Source organism: Hyaena hyaena, unplaced genomic scaffold (genome assembly GCF_003009895.1).
Source record: "Hyaena hyaena isolate Hyena2069 unplaced genomic scaffold, ASM300989v1 scaffold_154, whole genome shotgun sequence".
Classification (NCBI taxonomy): domain Eukaryota; kingdom Metazoa; phylum Chordata; class Mammalia; order Carnivora; family Hyaenidae; genus Hyaena; species Hyaena hyaena.
The window spans coordinates 2,496,040-2,518,676 of NW_024080786.1; the positions used below are offsets into that span (position 1 = coordinate 2,496,040).

Here is a 22,637-nt window from a genome sequence, read left to right on the forward strand (position 1 = left end):
CATCCTTCTGCTTGGAATAGTCTTCCTCCCCACTTCTGCCTTTCAAGAAAAGTTACATATCTTTCATGGCCTTAATTATATGTCAGAGAAATGATACTTCCACGATACCTTCTATAACCATACCTGCTCTCTGAACTGTTAACAATAATCTATTTTATTCATATGATCTGTAGCATGAATATCTAGTATTAGAATGCATGTGATTAGTATGCGATTAGCTGTGATTAGTATGTGATTTTATCTCTTAGTTACCTAAGCTGGAGGATTCTATCTTATATGCCTTTCTAGTTCTCTCCAGTGCCTTGATCAGAGCTGATACATAATTAGGCATTAGGTGAAGTGAAGAATAAAGGAATCAATGAATGAATGAATGTTTCAAGCACTCATTAGCACTCCGAATGAAAAACTGTTAGAAGCGAACTATAGATTGTAGATGAAGCTAGACATGAAGCACAACAGCAAAGGATCAGTTTCACAGCACACAATAAGATATTTAGCAAGTATTTCAAAGGAACCAGTGCTAAGCATGTCAATCACATAAATTAAGAGTAAGTAAAACACAAAACACGGCAAACTGCAATAACAGATGTGAGAAGTTTTTGTGTTTCATCTCTTCACCTTTGAACTGCATGACTATTAGTGATGATTATTCATTTAGTTATTTTCTGAGGACTTCTTGAGTGTACTGCACTGGATTGTGTATTATGATACAATTTTTAAAATTTATAAATCAAATTAAGAGGAAAAAACTTACCTATAAACATAACTAAGATCAATAAATGCAAAAGAAAAGGAGAGGGCTTAATCAGCACAAATCAGGATTAAGGAGGGAAGGCATGAATACAGAGGAGGACTTTCAGGGACAGAAAGCAGCAAACAGAAGCAGAGTCAAGAGGACATTCCAGGCAGAATGGAAGTATAAGTATGGCAGAAGTGATTAAGGGCATAGATTCTGGGATCAGACTCTCTGGATTCAAACCTGGGTTTCAGACTATTTGATTCATCAGTTGTGGGATTATTTAATTTCTCTGTGCCTTCATTTTCTTATCTGTAAAATATATAAAATAATACCTACTTCATAAGACTGCTCTGACAATTAGAAATGATAATATACGTTAAGATCTTAGGATGGTGCCTGGCATATAGAAAACACTCAGGATACGTTACCTGTACTGATAAATGAAAAGCTAAAGACAAGATACATACCATATTTTTCAGTCTTGGTACTACTAACATTTGGGTCCATGTAACTCTTTGTTGTGGGGGGCTGACCTGTATATGACGGTATGTTTACCAGCACTCCTCACCTCTACGAACTAGATGTCAGTGACATACACATGTGCACACATGCACACAAGCATGCACTCTAACTGTGAAGATCAAAATGGTCTTCAGGCAGGGGAGTATGGCTGGCTCAGTTAGTGGAGCATACAACTCTTGGTCTCGGGGTTGTGGGTTCAAGCCTCATGTCGGATGTAGAGATTACTGAAAAATAAAATCTTAAAAAAGTAATGTCTTCAGACATTGTTAACCCACAGTTGAGAACGACTGGTGTACACTAAAAAACAAAGGTTGTCCTATATAGCAGCCAAAAGACAGTACCATAAGTGCAAATATGCAGATGTCAATTGACAGAAAGCTTCTAACACTGATTAAGGAGCTGAAATTTAATCTCTTACATTAGAACACACCAACAGAGATTTTCAGAGAGGCGTTCTTATGATCTTGTTCTTGCTTGCTTATTCACTCATACTCTCTTTAAACAATTCTATCAGTTTTGTACAAGATCTAATAGTTTAGGGGCACCTAAATGGCTCAGTCAGTTAAGAGTACAACTCGTTTGGGTCATGATCTCATGGCTGGTAGGATCAAGCCCTGTATCAGGCTGCTTGGAATTCTCTCTTGTTCTCTCTCTCAAAACAAATAAATAAACTTAAAAAAAAAAAAAAATCTGGGGCACCTGAATGGCTCAGATGGTTAAATGTCCAACTATTGGTTTTGGCTCAGGTCATGATCTCACGGTCTGTGAGTTCAAACCCCACATCTAAGCGCTATTAGTGTGGAGCCTTCTTGGTATTCATCCTCTCTTTCTCTCGTGCTCTCTCTCTCTTCCCCGCATCTCCCCCTCCCTCTCCCTCTCCCTGTCTCTCTAACCCTCCTTGCTCATGTTCTCTCTCTCAAACTAAATAAATAAACTTAAAAAAAAAATCTAATAGTTTGGAGAGACACCGATTCACAAGCAAAGCAGTTGACTGCTGGGTACTAGTTCTAGAAATAATGTGAAAGGGGTCAAATCCCCCCCTACAAAAAAACCGAAATTAAGATCTTTACAAAGTTTTTTTGTGTGTTTACTGGGTAGGAAGAATATATCAAATTGAGAAGAAATGAAATGTAGCCAGTCATAAAATTAGAGATATGTATTATTTAGTTAAAGATACAATTTTAAGACATAGTTTTAAATATTTATTGAATGTTAATCACAAAGAGAATGGTGCCAGGAGCTGGAAGGCAAATTTCAGAGATGATATAAGGCTGAATAAGATTAGTTTCTGCCTTCAAAAATGTTTACAATCTAAGAGGGGAGACAGATCAGCACATAATTAATACAAGTAAATCCAGGATGAAGGGAAGCAAGGAGGGGGTCAATATTCAGTATAAGCTGATGGAAAAAGACAGTCTCAAGGTTTCCAACTGGAACACTGGAGTTATGCAGATGCCATTTAAAATTTAGATTAAGATTCATGCACAGGTTTTGACGGAAGTACAAATTATTTTTTAATCCCACATTTAAGTGTATTGATGCTGTGTTAAGAAATAATATTGTCTCCACAAGAGTTTGAAACTGGTGTTTAAATGCTACAAAAATGTAAACATGTGACAGGTATTAATCAGTCAAGTAAATGGCTGCCTATTAATTTTAAAAATAACTACTTTATAGCTTTATATATAATATCAGTGGACTATGACTTTTACCCAGATTTTCCACAAAATGAAGGTGTAGGAGAAGGAAGAGAAAAAGGAGGACTCGTGTTAGAACAGGAAAGTAATGGTTTGACTGAATCCATATTAAACAACAGGGAACACATTTGTGGGTCCAAATGAAAAGTATTATGAAGGCAGAGGTCTTAAAACCCAGTAACATACCTCACAAAATAATTATATCCTTAAATACAATAATCCACAGGTCTAAAACCAGACAGAAACATGGAAGAACAGATAAGGCCTACAGAGATCAAGGACAGACAAGCAATCACACCTTAGGGAGCAGACTGTATAAGGTGGGTCACTGCACCCTCAGTAGTCTTCCAACCCAATCTACTCTAATCGACTCAACAAAGTGAGTACCAACTACCTGAGAGCATCCTACAACTCTAGTGCTATCCTAAAATACTAAAGATCCAGTCATCACAATCACTATTTAAGGTCTGAGCAAACAATCGCCACCAGGTGGTGCCAAACCAAAGACAGTACCAGAATGGACTTGGCTGGGCCAGCACCTTGTCACACCCCTCACCCTCCTGCAAGGAGCTGTGCAGGTTCACCCTAGTTATTTCAGTCATCTAGCAATAAAATAACCTCACATTTTATGCAAATGAAATTTTGGGACCCATGCAGCACATTATGTCAAGCATTAAGGGGTGATTACTGTAATACATTCTTCAGAGGGTGGGGCTTGGGGAGGGAGGGATGACAATCTGGGCTTTCTTAAGAAGCCCAATTACAGTGGTCCCACTTATCCATGGTCTCAGTTACCTGCAGTCAACCATGGTCTGAAAGCAGATGCTCTTCCTTTCGATGCATCAACAGGAGGTCAATAGTAGCCTAACACTACATCACAATGCCTACATCATTCACCTCACTTCATTCATCAAGCAGGCATTTTATCATCTCACATCATCACAACATGGGTGAATAAAGTACAGTAAGATATTCTGAGAGAGAAAGAGAGACACCACATTCATATAACTTTTATTATGATTACTGTTATATTGTTTCAATTTATTATTGTTAATATATTAGAATTAGAATTAATAACTACCTAATTTATAAATTAAACTGTATCATAAGTATGTATATGTATAGAAGAAACAATAGACTAATAGGGATTAGTACTATCCATGGTTTCAGGCATCCACAAGAGGTCTTAGAAAGTATCCTCTCCACAGACTTGGGGGGCAGGGGTTGCTATACACAGGAATAGACTGAATTTTTTTTTCACTCCATGTTTTAATTCATAATATAAATGCAAATAAAGTCTTAAAAATAAACCAAAAATAAGTAAGAATGCAGTATACTAAAAGTTCTAAGACTTTAAATAGTTAAATATGAACACAATGAATACTTCAAGGCTTTCCCACATGGCTCTACTAATGAACCATGATCTTCAACAAGAGTGAAATGATATAATAGCACCAATCCCCCTGAAAAAAGTTAAATGATCCTTTAGTTCTTTTGTCTTTAGAGCATAAAACATGGGGACTACAGTAAAACAAAGGATGACAAATCGCCCTACCCTCTCCCCAATGTAAAAAATACATAAAAGTTTCTCTAAATTCCCTTAAAAATTACTTCAATCTTTCTAGTAAAAGAATTCATGGCAAACTTACTCCCCCCCATCTGTACCCTATCTCCACCAACACCAGACTTTAGCACTGCTTATATGTTCTACCTGTCAAGATCTGATGACTGTATGTTATGTATTCATCTGAACAGAACCACTACACTTAGTTACAGGCTATCATCAACCAATTCATTCTCTTGCTAAAATCAAGTCATCCAATTACTCCTTGACTAATCAAGGCTGTTTTGGCTTTTTCTTTTTTCAAAAGGTACTCAACAGCATAAACAGTTCACTTACAAGAAATGGAAAGGGGCTAATCAGCAGAATTATTGTTTTGCTGCTACAATTTGCAGTATTTAAATTTAGTTGCTGATTGGACTGAAAGTTTTATGATATAGCATATGAAACTAGTTTAATACAACTGCGAAGCTGTGTAGCTGTATTGTCTTGCCACAGCTATATTGGTCTACTTTGTAGGACAGATAATTGACTACTTTCTTAAAATAAAGATATTTTAAAAATAAGTTTCAGTATACTTTTCCCACATACATTGGTTTTATAAAGGCAACATGCTACTAATTCCTGAGCATTATTTTTAAAGTTAGCAACTATGGGCCTACATACACATGCTGTAAAAACCCACAATTGTTTGGGGTTTTAATTTACATTTATTTTGGCAACTAAGTAGCAATAAACTAAAGAGACATTATTCAATTATCTTATTATTTAAGAAAATAAAGAAGTACATGTGTTATAAATACACATTATTCCTCATATAATAAATAAAACAGTGAACACTGCATTTCTAAAATGGGGAGTATTTTAATTTCAAGAATAATTTGGGGTGCACACAAACTGCAAAATGAAACTATTATCCATCAGTGTTATTACTCATATATAAAATTTCTTAGAAAATATTTAACAGAATGACTAGACTAAAATCTAAACACTAAACTAAAACCTTGAATTTTTTCATTAAAAAGAAAAAATTTATATGTCAAAATCTTGACAAAGCTTTGAAGAGAGATGAGTGAGATCCATTCTTTAAATTCAGACTTACCTTGTTAAATACAGAGATACATTAACAAAAAGGACAGGCTTTATTTGCAGGAGGAAGGCATGTTTTATAGTAAACTGAAGAGTTAGGGTTTTTTAAAAAAAACTTAACACATAACCAAATTTCTTACACATTAAATAATGCTGTGCACTAACCATCAAGAACTTACAAACAGAAAGGAAAACATATACACACATAGATAAGATGAAAACAATTTCTAAATCTTTTATATATGTCACATATATTACATAAGTAATACTCCATAGGCATATGTTTTGCATGCTAAGACCCATGTAAAAATGAAATTCTATACAGAATTGTGAAATTACACTTCCATTAAATGTCTGATAGGACCACTTAACATACACATAAACATTCCAGAAAAGTCTTATTTTCATAAGTGCACTAACAAGGTATACAAATGTTAGGATATTTCAAACCAATTATGTTTAATTTCTAAAAAAATGTTATCTTAGTAATTTTTTAAAGATTCAATCTGGCTTATCTATGCTGAAATTCAAGGAAGCAAATAAATTAAAAACTAAAATGCATTCACAGAAAACTAGTATTCTTTAAAGCCGAATATTTCTCAGAGTCGGCACACCTGCCAATATATTAAAAATAAGTAAAATCAACTACAAAAGTGATAAATCAAATGCCATGGTAGACCTGACTTCTCGAGACAGCATTTTCAGCCGTCTTTTGTGGCTTTGTTTGGCGCCACAGTCCTTTAAGTTTTGTCTTCATAAAGCCCTAACTAGTTGTAATCATTTGCAGCCTAATTGTGGACATTTATCTGCTTTTCTTATGCATAGAACATAGCTATTAAAGCTGAATGGTGATGGTGTGAAGTATAGGTTAAATTGGGTGAAATTAAAGCAAATTACTCCGGGATGTGGAAATCTGAAAATAGAAACCACCAATGATTTGCAACCCTCTTGATGATCAGCTTCACAGAACCCTAAACGACAAGAAAACTTACATATTTTAAAGTTAACTAGGTTTTTAAAAATAATATGTATAAATGTATTTTTAACTACATGCACTTCTTAGTAATGTTGGAAAGATTATTTGTTTAACTCAGCTGCAGTGTGAAAAAGATCTCAGGTTTCTATTTTAAATAGTGCAGTTCATTTCTTAAATGAGATTTCCTTTCCGTCATATAAATTTTTACCCATAAAAATTCATCCAACTATGTCAAACACAATCTATACACATTATCATATATTATTCTGCTAGCTAAGTTTTAACCCTGAATAAAAGTATTAATGCTGGAGATAATAGAACACTGAAGTCATACTAATAAAAGCGAGTTAAAAATATAAACATAAATTTACCATATCTATAGGCATATTTTTATATATATGCCATACATAAATCTGTATGTGACCAGCATACAGGAAAACTATAGAGGCCTAGAAATAAACAAAACATTAAAATACAAAAATTTTATTTTCATTCATCTAAAATCTTACTGCTTCATCCACAGTTCAGATTAAGACAATAAAACATTTGCACCTTGCATGTTTTCTTAAGCAAGCAAGCAAAATAGTATTAAAAAAATCACTAGACCACAATTTAGACGAGCTTACTCTAAAGCTGGAAAACATTTCTAGCAATGAAATGGACATCTTTTTATTGAATGCTATGCAGAAAGCACATTTAAGTGTCTGGAAGAGAGAAAGTTACATGAGATGGCCTAAACCTTCAAGGAGCTTACAGTCCAGTTGGAGACATAAGACAAGCATGTGTGACTAAGTCATGGCTGCATGAAATGGTATCTACTATATGAAGAAAGCTCCTGATCTCAAAGATAAGAAATAAAGAGTGATAGAGGTTAGGGAGGAGGATCACAGAGGATATGGACCTTAGAGAATAAAATTCACCCAGAGGTACAGCAAAGACACGGCAAAATGCATAAGGTACATTCAAACACAAAGAGCAAATGCATCTGAGGAAATCTAAGTACATATAAGAAAGCAATGAAAAACACATTAATGCTTGACAATGAAGAGCCTTGAGTACTAAGCAGAAAATGGAATTCCCAGTAAGACATTAATGTTTTATAAGAGGCAGTAACATAATCAAATGCAATGACTCACAAACAGTGATATATCTTATTTCTCAGTGACTATACCATAATTAAAAGTGATATGCCAAAGACATGGCTCTCTAGAATATTAGCAATATCCCTATTCCCTCGATAGTCTCCTTTTCTTGCCTCATATCAGGCTATGAAGATGCTGCTTCCTACTTAGTAATTGTATCTTTATGAATTCATTATCTTTGTGTTTCAGAGTTAACACAGTACAAAAGTTAATATTCAGATATTGGTAAATTTTATTTATATTTTGCAACTCTAGCAATAATGGATACTTCTAAATAATATTGCAATATAAGTAAAACTTAAGTTGGAAATTTTAACAAAATGCACACAATCATCTTCTGCTTTGTGAAAATTAAGCATTTTGTTCCCCTCCAAACAATGAGACTCAAATTCTTGGACACAGTTGCTATGGGTCATAAGAATGATTAGAAACCACTAGTCTTGAAAGAAGAAACTAGAAAAAGGACAGACTAGAACAGTGATCTTCAAACATCTAGGGTATAGATGATTTCCAGTCTCTCCTTGATTCTGGATCACTAGAGTACAAACTAGGACTCTGCATTTTAAACAAAATTATGTAATGCAGGTGGTCCCAGGGTCACAATGAAAAAGGGAGGCCAAGCAAGAATTAACTTAACTGAAGTCAGCTATAATGCATAATGATGCATAATATGAAGTCAGATATAATGCATAAGTGATGGTGAAAACAAAATGAAGTAGAAAAAAAGAAGCACTTCCAGAAAAGACCAACAGAAGTTGATGACAGATTACAGCAATAATATAAAGTAAATCATTATTATCTCTAAGCAAAAGTGACACCTACTTAGAACACTGACCCAGAATTTAAATCTACATACAAAAACTTGCACCTAAAACAGAAAAAGAGAGAAAACTGCAGTTGAACACAAATTCCTTTATTTAACCAAATAAACAAAGATTGTGTAAAAATAAATAAAAAGAAATAGAACATTTAATAGAGTTTTGAATTAATACTATGCCTTTTTTTTCATATAACGAGCTTAAAATTTGCACTAAACAATACATAGCACTATGTACCATTCTGCTTTCTGTTTGGTGATCCCACAAAGTAATATATTAGTTTCATTTTCATGAACAATAAACTTGACCACATACTTAATGAAGAGGAAATGTTTTTATTACAACTCTAGTAATGAAATTTCATCAGAATTATACTACCTTAGCTCATAATAATGGAATGTTTTAAACTAGTATCATGAGGTAATACCTGAAAGATGATATTTGCCACTCAAGAATCAAACTAGTACTTAAAAACTTTTAACCTTAATACTGAATGGGCATTTTCTCCTCTCTACAAATTAAAAGAATCGCAAATAACAATGTTCAAGTTTGGAATCTGGAATGTACAGACTTATTGTCAATTCCCAACATAGTTGGGAGACAGTTAACCCTCTCCTAGCCCCACCTTATTAGTTCTTGGAGTTTAAATGGTTTCAGGTTAAGGATGATTCATCTACCCATAGTGAGTGGTCAAGGATTGGCCACGTGAACTAAGCATGTCCAAGTAGAGTAAATCTCAAAGCTTTTTATTGGAAGGGTAGGCCAAAGCCACTTTTTCTGTCTTGATTGATGTGAACTAGAAAACACATCGACGCCATCTTAAAATCATGAGAGTAATCAGCCTTAAGATAAAGTTAGTCAAGGGAAAAAGCAGAGACAGAAAGTAATTAAGTCTTTAGGGACTGTTTGAGTCATGGATAAAGTACTGCCTAAAACCATTTACCTTAGCTGCTCAATAGTGGCAGCTGACATATTATCTTAAGGCCATTTTGAAATAGAATTTTATAACAAGAAATATCACAACTCAGACATTATGCTTCTTACCATAAGTAAAGCACTGTAATGATGAGTATCTATTATTTCATATTTAAAAATTAATGCACCCAATTGTTACAAGGTATCATGGAAAGGGTAAGTACAGGCCAACAGTCCTGGCTCACAAATTACGAATTCTGCCATTGTGTCAGGTCATGTAGCTAACAACAATCTTTCTCACTCCTAATTTTTTCATCTTTAGAGATATTGTCTACTAAAAAAAAATTGTGCAACACGGTATCTCTGACAAAGAAGGTACAGAATAACTGCTGGTGCTCTATCTTCCTTGTTTCATTGTCTATCAAATAATTTATCTCTCATAGTCAAATGTCACCTCCTAATACTTATCAGAAGATAATACCTAGTAAGATTTTTTAAGTACCGTGAACATTTTACTTTTGACCCAACTTTGGCAATCTCAATCCAAACAATAAAAGTAAGCCAATGTTACTTAAAAGTAGAACCTACATTTGCCTCCTATGGAGAAGAATAACAAAGCTCTGAGAAGCAGTTTCCTAGGGAGACTGAAAACAGCTATTACTTTATCAGCTATAAGTATACAGACACAACAGAAGACTAGGAAGCTCTGATAGCAACCCAACTGTGGGAGTGGTAGTTCCAGTTCATACACACGGGAAATATGATCTGAACATGAATTAGAAAATCTAAAAAAAACAAAAAAAAACAAACAAACAAAAACCCTTTACTTGAATGGGGTTCTGGTCCCCAAGAGGAAAACTGTTCTTATTGCAATGATTGCAGAGTGCAACAGTGATCCTTTACCATTTTGCTAAGTATTTCCATGTATATAATTTTAAATATCTGCAAAATTCTGTCCTCTAATAATAGACCCTACTACAACATTTCTGTTAGTGATAATCATCAGTATTACCTTTAAAATAAAGGGGCTCAAGGATGTGATAAAACATACTTCTTGTACTGCTGATTTATCCACCTACTAATTCTAATTTATGGCCCCTAATTACCCTGCTAAAAGATATTATTAACTTGGACTTTATTTAAGGGAAAAATATTTTAAAGTTCTCCTCCCTTCCCCAATTGTGAATATTTAGTAAAGAATTCACTTAATAGGTCTTTTTTAAATAATACTATCATAATTGTTATGCAAGTTAAAGATTAACTCAATTAAAAGGTAGTAACTATCATGTCTTAAAGAATCTTGATTAATTAAAAAGGAAGTAGAGGGAAGAACCCAGAAATCAATAAAATATTTAGTCTATCCCCAACAAAAAATATTTCCCCTATTGTAAGTTGGTAAATATAAGCTAGTTACAATTTGATCAGTAACACACTGGACGAAATCTTTGCATCTTCAATTCACCCGCAAAGGCTATATGAGAGACAGTAATCCAGCACAAGTAGATTCATAATCTTTAGAAATATAATCCTTATAATTCACAAGATTTTATTACATAATAACCAAGGTGTGATGACAATATGTTAATAATAAAGAATGTATAATAAAATAAGTATAAGACTGTATAATAAGAATAAAATACTATATAATAACCAAGATTATGAATATATTTTGGTAATAAATGTATTACCAAATATAGTTTAAGTAAATTTTAACTATAAATTTCAAATGCCTACTTTAGAGTCAAAATTCTCTGCTTTAGCACATATGCTATCACTACAGGAAGTACTGATATACAAATATAAGACATGTATTCCAGTTTTGGTGTGCCACTGAGTTATTATAGGTAGCCTATAACTTCACCTAATGGTAAAGTTAACTTACTTCTTAAAAAAAAAAAAAAAAAAAAAAAGCTTATTTATTTATTTTGAAAAAGAGAGATAGAGCGAGCAGGGGAGGGGCAGAGAGAGAGAATACAAGTAGGCTCCGCAATGTCAGCACAGAGCTGGACACGGGTTCAATCCCATAAGATCATGACCCAAGCTGATATCAAGAGTCCAACACTCAACCAACTGAGCCATCCAGGTGCCCAAGGGCTTCCATTTTCTTTCTTTTTTTTTTTTTGAGACAGAGACAGAGCACAAGCTGGGGAGGGTCAGAGAGAGGGAGACACAGAATCTGAAACAGGCTCCAGGTTCTGAGCTGTCAGCACAGAACCCGATGCGGGGCTCCATCCCACCAATGGTGAGATCATGACCTGAGCCGAGGTCGGACACTCAGCCGACTGAACCACCCAGGCACCCCAAGGGCTTCCATTTTCAATAATGGCATAGTTAAGACTCTCTGGACAACTACCACTCTCCACTATGGAACAAAAATAAGAAACTAAAAGAAGCTATCTAAAAGCATTAGAGAATACAGATTGGTTGAGAATACATGCTTAAAGGAGAAGAGTTATATGAAGTGAGTTTCTCTTGCAAGATTTTCAGCCTGGGGCCAGGTGTAGGCAGCACAACCCAAGAAGCAGATAAACTATATGGACTGGGGAGCCAAAAACTAAAGCCAGAGAAACTATGGCAGTAGAAGAGTGCAAAGGAATAGGAAAAAGGAAAAAAAAAAATAGAGGAAATCCCCAAAGTCAGTACAGATGTCTCTTTGATGCCAGAACCATGCATGGACAGGGCACTCTCAAAGCAGAATAGCTAAAGACAAAGTATGTGAAGTGAACCTGGAGTTGCCAACTCAGAAGTAGACTTTGCAGTTCAATTCCAATTGACTACTAATACAAAAGAAACAACACAAATCAGAGCAAACAATGAAATCCAGAATCACAACTTAATGTTCATGACGTCCAGAATACAATTCAAAATTACCTAAGGAAAAACAAACACGTAGTTAAGGGAAAACAATTGAGACTAAACTTGAGATGACCCAGATGCTGGAAATAGCTGAGGAAAGCTTATAAGTGCCTATCAAAAAATCTTCAATAAATGAAAAATGTACAGGCACACAACGGACAAAAAGACACATATCGTCAGTAGAGAAATACAAATAGTTTTGTAAAAGAAAGAGAGAAAGCAAGCAAGCAAGCAAGCAAGCAAATGTAGTACTGACAACCCCAATACCTTTAAAAAAAAAAAAAAAATACCCAGTGTGTACATAGCCAAAATTAAGATGCCTAAGGAAAGAGTAAGTTAACTTTTAGATAAATCAGTACAAACTAGCTAGTCTAATTTTGGGGGGGTTGTATAAATTAGACTGAAAAAGTGAACAGAGCATCAGCAACCTATTAGATAATATGAAATGATCCAACGTGTATGTAATTGGAGTCCTAGAAAAAGAGTTGTAAAGCAGGTAAAAAAATATTTAAAGAATAGTTTATTTAATGAATAAATGTTTGCCCAATTTGTTGAAAGATAAAAACTTATAGCCTGAAGAAGCTCAATGCGCACTGAGGAGAAAAAACTAAAAAGCAAAAATCCATTCAAAGACACACTCACTGGCAGACAGAACAGCAGAAGTATGACACAAATATTAAAAGTAAAAAGCAATTCTTGAAAGCAGCAAAAGAAAAGTATTTCAGTTAACAGTTGACTTCTCATCACAAACTAAGAAGGGCAGAAGAGAGTGCAGCATTTCTAAAGTGGAGAAAGGAAAATGAAACAACCGGTCAACCAAGAATCTTATATTCAGCAAAAATATTCTTAAGGAATGTAGCTAAAATAAAGACATTTTCATATGAATGAAAGCTAAGAGAAGTCATCGCCAATAGCCCTGTACTATGTATAATTAATGCTAAAGAAAATTTTCAAATTTAAGGAAACTAACAGAACTTCAAATTTTCAGGAAGGTTAAAGAGCATCAGAAATGAGGACTATCTTAATAAATACAAAAACTTTTTTATTTGTTCTTTAATTATCTTGATTATTTTATAATGTAAATATGCATTTAAAGTAAAAGTTGTTTATGGGATGTACTAAATGCCATCAAAATATATACTCTTTTTAAAAAAGATTTTAAGTAATCTCTCCAGCCAACATGGGGCTCAAACTCACAGCCCTGAGATCAAGAATCACAGATTCCACCAACTAAGCTATCGAGGGGCCAAAATGTATATTTTACTATGTTTTATTTTATATATGCATTTTATCTCAATTTTTTTAACTGTTGGGTTTATATATGTAAAGTATACAACAAACTACACCATAAAGGACTGAGAGGGGAAAAGGCATTATATACTTGCAAGGTTTTTATATTTTATATGAAGTTATACATTACGAACTATGTAAAATATAAGAAACTTTAAGATACCTATACATTATCTGTGAAAAGTAAAGAATGTATATTGTAATTGCTAAAGCAACCAGTAAAAAGGTGAAGTAGTCTAGTTAAAAACCAAGATGAAAAGGGCACCTGGCTCCAACTCTTGATCTCAGGGTTCTGAGTTAAAGCCCCACATTGGGCACAGAGCTTACTTAAAACAAAATGAAACAAAACAAAACAAACCTCAAGATAAATATAAAACTAAAATTCTAAGAAATACTCAATTAAACAAAAAAAAATGCAGGGGGGGAAAAACCCAGAAGAACAAAACACAAAGGCAACAAATTGAAAACAAATATAAAAAGATAAATCTAAACCTATCCATAACTACATGAAACAATACACTTTAACAGGCATTGTCAAAACTGATAATGAAACAGAATACAACTATATGCAATGTAGAAGAAATGCACTTTAAATATACTGATATGTTGAAAGTAAACAGATGCGGAATAAGTATTAAGATAGTGGCTGTATTAATAACAGATAAAGTTAATTTCAAAATAAAAAACATTACCAGAGATCCTGAAACCAATATTGCACTGTATGTTAACTAAAATTTAAATGAAAAAAAATATTACCAGAGATAAAAGTATATTTTTTAGAACTATATTTTATAAAAAGAAAAAGAACTTATCAGGAAGGCATAATATTCACGTAGGGTGTATGCCTTATAACAAAGCTTCAAAACTTAGGAAATCAAAACTGACAAAATCAAAGACTAAATAGACAATTCCAAAATCAAGAACTGGAGATCTTAATACGCTTTTTTTAACTTAATCGATAGAACTAGACCAAAAAATAAAAAATCAGTAAGGGCACAGGAGGTATTATGTAGAATGCTATTAATCAGCTTCACTTAGATGATATATATAGAACATAACATCTAATAAAAACACAACATTCTTTCCAAGAGCACATAGTTCATTTGGCTTAGACTACATAAGGGGTCAAAAACCAAGTATCAATACATTGAAAAAGACTGAAATAACAAACACTATGATTCCCAACCACAAGGGAATTAAATTAGAAATCAATAACAACTAAGAATACCGGACAGGGGTGCCTGGTTAAGCATCCAACTTCAGCACAGGTCATGATCTTATGGTTCATGAATTCAAGCCTTGCACCAGGCTCTGTGCTAACAGATCAGAGCCTGGAACCTGCTTCAGATTCTGTATCTCCCTCTCTGTCTCTCTGCCCCTCCCCTACTAATGCTCTGTCTCTCCCTCTCTCTCTTCAAAAATAAATAAACATTAGGGGCACCTGGGTGGCTCAGTCGGTTAAGCGTCCGACTTTGGCTCAGGTCATGATCTCATTGTTTGTGAGTTTGAGACCAGCGTCGGGCTCTGTGCTGACAGCTTGGAGCCTGCTTTGGATCCTGTGTCTCCCATTCTCTCTGCCCCTCTCCCACTCATGCTTTGTCTCTCTCCGTCTCAAAAATAAATAAACGTTTAAAAGTTTCAAATAAATAAACATTAAAAAACTAAAAATAAAAAAGAATACTGGGCAAATCAAAGCATTTAGAAATACACATATTTCATAAGAATTAATGGACCAAAGAAGAAATCACAAGAGAAATGAGAAAATATTTTTAGATGATAATAAAAACATAACATCAAAATATGTGGGACACAGCTAGAGCAGTACTTAGAGGGACACTTATAATTTTAAATGATTACATTAGAAAATAAGCTCTAAAATCAATTTTCTGAGTTCTCAACTTAAGAAACTGGGGGAAGAGTGGGAGCAAATTAAAAACAATTAGGTATAAAGAAGGAAACAATAAAGATACAGCAACTGGTAAAATAGGAAATGAACAAATAAAATGAGATGAAACCAATGGTCCTCCGAAAAAATTACTAAAATGACAAGCCTCTTGGCAGACTGTGCAAGTAAAAATAAAAAAATTATATTTCATTCCAGTATCAGGAATGCAAGAGAGAGCACTGTTACAGATCCTAAGTCATTCAGCATGTAATAAGACACTATTATTAACAGCTCTATGGCAATAAATTTGGCAGCTTACATGAAATAACCACAATTCTAAAAAGATATAAATCACCAAAACTGAACCAAAAATAAATAGAAAATATTAATAGCCCTATATCAATTAAAGACACTCAATTGTAACTAAAAACCTTTCCACAAAGAAAACTCAATGCTCAGATAGCTTTACTGGTAAATTCCATCAAACATTCAGGGATGTTTATGTTAATATGTTAATATTACCCCTGTATCCAAATCAGACAAAGATCACAAGAAAGCCAGAGAATTGATAATCCCTCATTAATACAGATGCAAAATCCTTCAAAATAATTTTAGCAAATGAAATCCAACATAATGAAGAATGATTATTCATTATAACAATGTTAATTTGTCTTGGGAATATGAACAGCTTATCTCAAAATCTGTGTCTATAACTTATCATATTAATATAAAGAAGAAAAAAATATAATTTCAATAGATGGAAGAACTGCATTTGACAAAATTCAATACCTATTCAGGATAAAAGCCCCTGGCCAACAAGGTACATAAAAAAACTTCTTCCACCTAACAAAAAGTATATACAAATAACCTATAAAATCATTTATAAGTACAAAAAAATATTAACTACTTTGGGGTATATATTCTTTTAAAAATATGTACAAGACCTGTACACTATGACCTACAAAATATTGAGATCTACCATGTTCATGGACTGATAATCTCCATTGGTAGCTTCAATACAAAATTAAAAAAAAAAAAAAAAAATCAATAAAATTCCAGATGGCCTTTTTTTAATCTGTGAAAGGTGACAAGCTGATTTTAAAATTTATACAGAAAACCTAGAAAAGCCCAAACAATTTGACGAGGAAGAACAAATTTGGAAGACCTATACTAAAGCAACAGTAATCAAGATAACATGGTACTGGTAGGAGAACAAATAGACCAATGGAAAAGGACAAAGCCCAGAAACAGACCTCCACTTACTTGGCCTTCAAACACGGTCAAATGATTTTTGACAAGGTTCTGTGTGAATTCAATGAGGAAAAGATATTCTTTCCAACAAATAAGTCTGGAACAATTTAGATATTTATAAAAACAAAATTTAACTTCATTCAATCCCATATGTCATGCCATACATAAAATCAACTAGATATGAATGATGGATTTATATGTAAAAGCTAACATTATTAAACCTGACAAAAATAAAATCTTTGTGACACTGAATTGGGTAAATAATTCTTTTTTTTTAAGTTTATTTACTTTGGGAGACAGAGAGATAGAGAGAGTCCCAAGCAGGTTCCGCAGTCTCAGTGCAGAGCCCAATGCCAGGCTGGATACCACAAACCATGAGATCATGACCTGAGCTGACGTCAAGAGTCAGATGCTTAACTGCTTAACGGACTGAGGCACTCAGGTGCCCCTCGGCAAATATTTCTTTAAAAAGGCACAAAAAAGCACTGCACCACTGTTTTATTGGTTGTTCAGTAACATGTTGTTTGATCTTAACATGTCTGTGAATTTTCCAGTTATCTTCATGTAATTTTTAATTTCATACCATTGTGATATCGATAAAGATGCCTGATATGAATTCAATCCTCTTAAATTAGTTACTGGTCTTGTGCCCTAACATGATATATCCTAGAAAATGTTCCATGTGCACTTGAAAAAAATATGTACTCTGTTGCTTTTGGATAGTCTGTATTTATCGGTTAAGTCTATCTGGTCTAACATGTCATTTAAAGTCAATGTTTCCTTATTGATTTTGTCTGGATGATCTATCCATTGATATAAGTGGGGTATTAAAATATTCTACTATTGTTGTACTACTATCTATTCCTCCTTTAGGCCTGTTAATATATACTTTATACATTTGGGTATTCCTATGTTGGGTGCATAAATATTTACGAATGTTATATTCTCTTGTTGGATTGATTATTTTATCATGATTTAACACCCAACTCTCTCTCTTATTACAGTCTGTACTTTAAAGTCCATGCTGGATTTAAGTAAAGCTACTCCAGATTTCTGTTCATTTCCAGTTGAATGGAATACCTTTTCCCATCTCTTCACTTTCAGTCTCTTGTAGGCAGCACATAATGGGTCTTGTATTTTTACTTGTACAACCACTCTATTTTTTGATTGGAAAATTTAATTCATTTATATTTAAAGAAATTTTTTATAGATATGTGCTTATTGCCATTTTGGGCATTGTTTTCTGGCTGTTTTTGTAGTTCCTCTCTGTTCCTTTCTTCTTGTATTGCTCTCTTCCTTTGTAGCTTGATGACTTTCTTCAGTGGTATGTTTACGTATGTTCCCTTTTGTGTATTTTTTTGTTTTTTTAGTATAGGTTTTTTGTTTTGTTTTGTTTTTGCCTTGTGGTTACCATGAGGCCTATAACAACTTATATCTGCGAGAGTCTATGTTAAGTTGATACAAACCTTAAGTTTGGTCCCATTCTAAAGCTCAATATTTTTACCCCCTTCCCATGTTTTATATTTTTGATATCACATTTTACATCTTTTTTATCTTGTGTATTTCTTAATTATTGTAACCATCTTTACTTTTACTGTTTTTGTCTTTTAACCTTCATGTTAACTGTAGAAGTGATTAATCCACTACCTTTACTATATATTTACCTTTCCAGTGAGATAAATTCTTTCGTATATCTTCTTGTTATTAATCAGTACCCTTTCTTTTCAGCTTAAAGAAGTTTCTTTCTAGGGTGCCTGGGTGGCTCAGTTGGTTAGCGGCCAACTTTGGCTCAGGTCAGGATCTCACAGTTCATGAGTTCAAGCTCCGCATCAGACTCTGTGCTGACAGCTCAGAGCCTAGAGCCTGGAGCCTGCCTTAGAGTCTGTGTCTCCATCTCTCTCTGCCTCTCCCCTGCTCGTGGAAAAATAAACATTTTAAAATATATATATATTTTTAAAAAAAGAAATCTCTTTCCAAACATTTAAGGCTAGTTTAGTGCTGATGAGCTCCTTTAGTTTTGATTGGCTAGAAAACACTTTATCTCTCTTTCAACTCTGAATAACTCTGCCAGGTTAAGTATTCTTTGGCTGGAAGTTTTTTTTCTTTCAGCATTTTGAATATATCATGCCATTCTCTATGGCCACAGTTCCTGCTGAAAAAGCTGGTGATGGGAGTTACCTTGTATATAATGTTTTTCTCTTGCTGTTTTTAATATTCTTTCCTTCTTTAAATTTTGACATTTTAGGGGTACCTGGGTGTAACCCAGTCAGTGAAGTGTCTGATTCCAGATTTTGGCTCAGGTCATGATCCCGTAGTTCTTGAGTTCAAGCCCTGCATCAGGTTCAGTGCTGACACTGCAGAGCCTGCTTGTGATTCTCTCTCTCTCTGCCCCTCCCCTGCTCGTTCTCTCTCTCTAAAAATAAACTTTTTTTAAAAAAGTGAAAAAATATACTAAAAAAATAAAAAATAAAATAAAATTTGACATTTTAATTGTAATTTGTCTTGGTGTGGGTCTCTTTGGGCTATCTTACTTGGAACTCTCTAGACTTCCTGCATCTGGGTATCTTTTCTTCCCTCATTTAGTAAAGTGTTCAACCATTATTTCTTTAAATAAAATTTCTGCCCCTTTCTATGTCTTCTTCTTCTAGAACCCCAATAATGCAAATGTTAGTTCACTTGATGTTGTCCACCATGAGACCCTTAAGCTATCTTCACTTTTTTTTTGAACTCTAGCAGGTAAACTACTTATCTCCATTTCATTAAGGTTTTTTTCTGTGGTTTTATTTTCTCATTTGGAACATATTCCTCTGTTTCTCGATTTTGCTTTACTTTCTGTTGGTTTCTATACAGTACATGAAACTACCACTTCTCCCAGTGCTGAAAAGGGGACCTTGTGTAGGAGGTGAACCTTGCCATTCAACCCTGTCCCAGCTCTTTGTTGTCTCTCAAATCTCTGTACTTGTCCAACAAGGCTATCATGTTTTTAATAGCTTCCAGCAGAATGATGTGCCAAGGCCTGTCAATGTCTCTAAGGGGAGGATCTCAGCACCTACATGAAGGCTTTTTGGAAGCTCGATTCTCAGGTAAGAAATAACCTTTAATAGTATCCAAATATATACAGTCCCATTAAACTGCAAGCATAAGCCTCCCTGGCCAAGCAATCTACCAGTGCCCTCAGGCAGCAATCATAAAAATCAGGGCTTCAGATGAGTATATATGTTCTTTTCTGGGGGCCATTGGTGAGCTAGAGCAAGGCAGAGGAAAAGCATCAAGATGCCATCCATAGCCCAAGCTCCTTGAAAACAGCTCACTAGATATGAGCCAAACCTGAAAAAGCTCCTCAAGCGAAAGATCCAAGACAAGCAAAGATGTGTCCTTCACAGAAAGACTGTGGTGTGTCTCAGTTTGCTGTCTACACAGTGCTCTGAGCATGGGAGCCTGCCAACAACTATTTTTCTAATTACCACAGTCCTGCAGGACCCTGGAACGCAAGCCCCCTTGGCCAACAGAGTCGGGCAATCGAAGGGCATCCCCTGGACAGCAGCTGCAAACACCAGGGCATCAGACATAAAAGCACCAGCCACATGAAAAGAGCTCCCCTATAGGAGACACTGGTGATGTGGAACATGGCAAAAGGAGAGTGTGAAGATGCACCCACCCTCCAAGGTCCCTGGAAAGGATTATAGTCAGTCTCTAGATGCATATTTAATTAGAAGCTTGTGCCCCAGGCTGGGGCCATGATGAATAGGCCTCCTTTACAGAAAGACCAAGCTCCTGGGTCTGTTGCCTCTTGCTGGGCCTTGGGGGTGGTACCTATTCAAGAAGTTGGTTACAGTCCTGGGTAGCATAAACCTAAGTCCTACTGGTTGCCAGAGACACGTGATATAGAGGTGTGCCTTGGCAGCAACCACAAAAATTGGGGTATTAAACAGGGTGGGTGAGCTCCTTTCTTGGTAACACCTACTATGATAGTCCCATAGGACCAGAACCACAAACTCCCATGGCCTCCAGCATCAGCAGTCAAGATGCAGCCCTGGGCCGCAGCCTCAAAGATCATACAATGTTTGTAAAAGCTCCCTTCTGAGAGATACTGATACTCTGACATATGGCGAGCAGAGAGTGTGAAGATGATGCCTGCCAGTTTCCATCCCTAAAGTGTCCCAGCAGGCTCCTAGTTGTGTGTATTAAATTAGATGCCTGCCCCTCAGACTAACATAACATAAGCTGGTGAGCCTCCTTCACTTTACACCTGGGCAACATCAACTGCCTCTGAGCTGGGCCCTATGGCGGGTAAGTCTGAGGCCCTGTCTCCCTGGGGTGCCTGGGTGGCTCAGTCAGTTGAGCATCCAGTTTTGGATTTTGGCTCAGGTCATGATCTCACGGTTTGTGGGTTCGAACCCCACATGAGGTTCCGTGCTCTCAGAGCAGAGCCTGCTTGGGATTCGGTCTCCCTTGCTCTCTGCCCCTACCCCACTCATGCTTTCTGTCTCTCTCAGACACATAAATGAAATTTGGGGAAAAAAGGAGGGGAGCTGTCTCCCAGAGTGCTACAATCTTATGGGTCTTAAGATACAAGCACAACTGCTTTCCAAAGTTAGATGTTTTTGGCAGGGAGGCAGGGGGAGCAGGATGGAGTGTCTCTCAGGTGCACCATCCTAAAAGTCGGGGCCTCCCAATATGGGGCTCAAACCCTTTGCTCTTCAGGACAAGCTCCAAGTTGTCTCTGAGCTCCTTCCTGGTTGTGAGTGGCTTCAACAGGAGTGGAGCTTGTGTCAAGACTGTGTCCCCAACTTCTGCTACCCACTTCAACGTGGTTTCCTTTTTGTTTGCCCAATCATCCAGACTTTGAGTTTAAGAGGAAAGTGTTCCATATGCAGCTATAGACTCAGTGTGTCTGTGGGAGAAGGTTAGTTCAGGGTCTTCCTATGCTGCCATGCTGAACTAGAACCATGTAACACATATTTGATAAAGCACTTGTATCCGGAATATATAAAGAACTCTCAGCTCAAAATAAGACAAGCAATCCAATTATATATAATACATAAAACTTGAACAGATACTTCACCAAAAAAGATAAACAAATGGCAGATAAGCACATGAAAAGATGCTCATCACTAATCACCTGGAATATAGAAGTTAAAGCCACATTGAGAAATCTTCTAAAATGTCTAGCTGAAGCAACTGACAATATCAAGTGCTGGAAAGGATATGTAGAGCCCAATACTTACATACTGCTGATGAGAAATGAAAATGGTACAGTCACTTTGGAAAACAACATATGGCAGTACATCTTACAAAGCTAAACACACATTTACCATACGCTTTTTCAATACCACTTCTGGGTATTAAAAGACATAGAAACACAACGTGTACACAAATATTCATAAGAGTAAAATTGGAAACTTAAAATTCAAATGTCTATAGTAGAAGAAAAAACTAATGAGTGGAAGAAAAAACTAACGAGTAGATAAGCAAATGGTGATATATCCAGGCTACTAAAGGTTACAGAGCAATAAGAAGGAACAAAATATTAAAGGATATAATATCAAAAGTCTCAAAAATATTGTTATGTAACAAAAGAACCAAACACCAAAGACCATATACTATATGATACTATATGAAATTCTAAAATGACGAAACTATCACAGAAAGCAGTTTAGCGGCTGCGAATTTTTGCATAACTAAAACATTGTATTTATTGATTGTGACAGTGAATACACAATAAACAAAATTCATCAAACTGTATACTAAGAATGGGTGATTTTATTATATATAATTTATACCTCAGTAATGTTAGGGGGAAATTCCATACCTAGAGAAAGTTGATAGATAAAATTATCTCTGATAAGTTTTCACACTTGATTAATGAGGCTCAATACTATAGGGTCTTATGAAA

At 35.2% G+C, this 22,637-nt stretch overlaps 1 protein-coding gene across 2 annotated transcripts in view; it reads right to left on the minus strand.

Moving 5' to 3' along the window:
• The window catches only part of OLA1 (Obg like ATPase 1), a 162,400-nt gene that overhangs the window by 85,132 nt on the left and 54,631 nt on the right, over positions 1 to 22,637 (minus strand). The gene's annotated exons all lie outside the window — the stretch shown is intronic.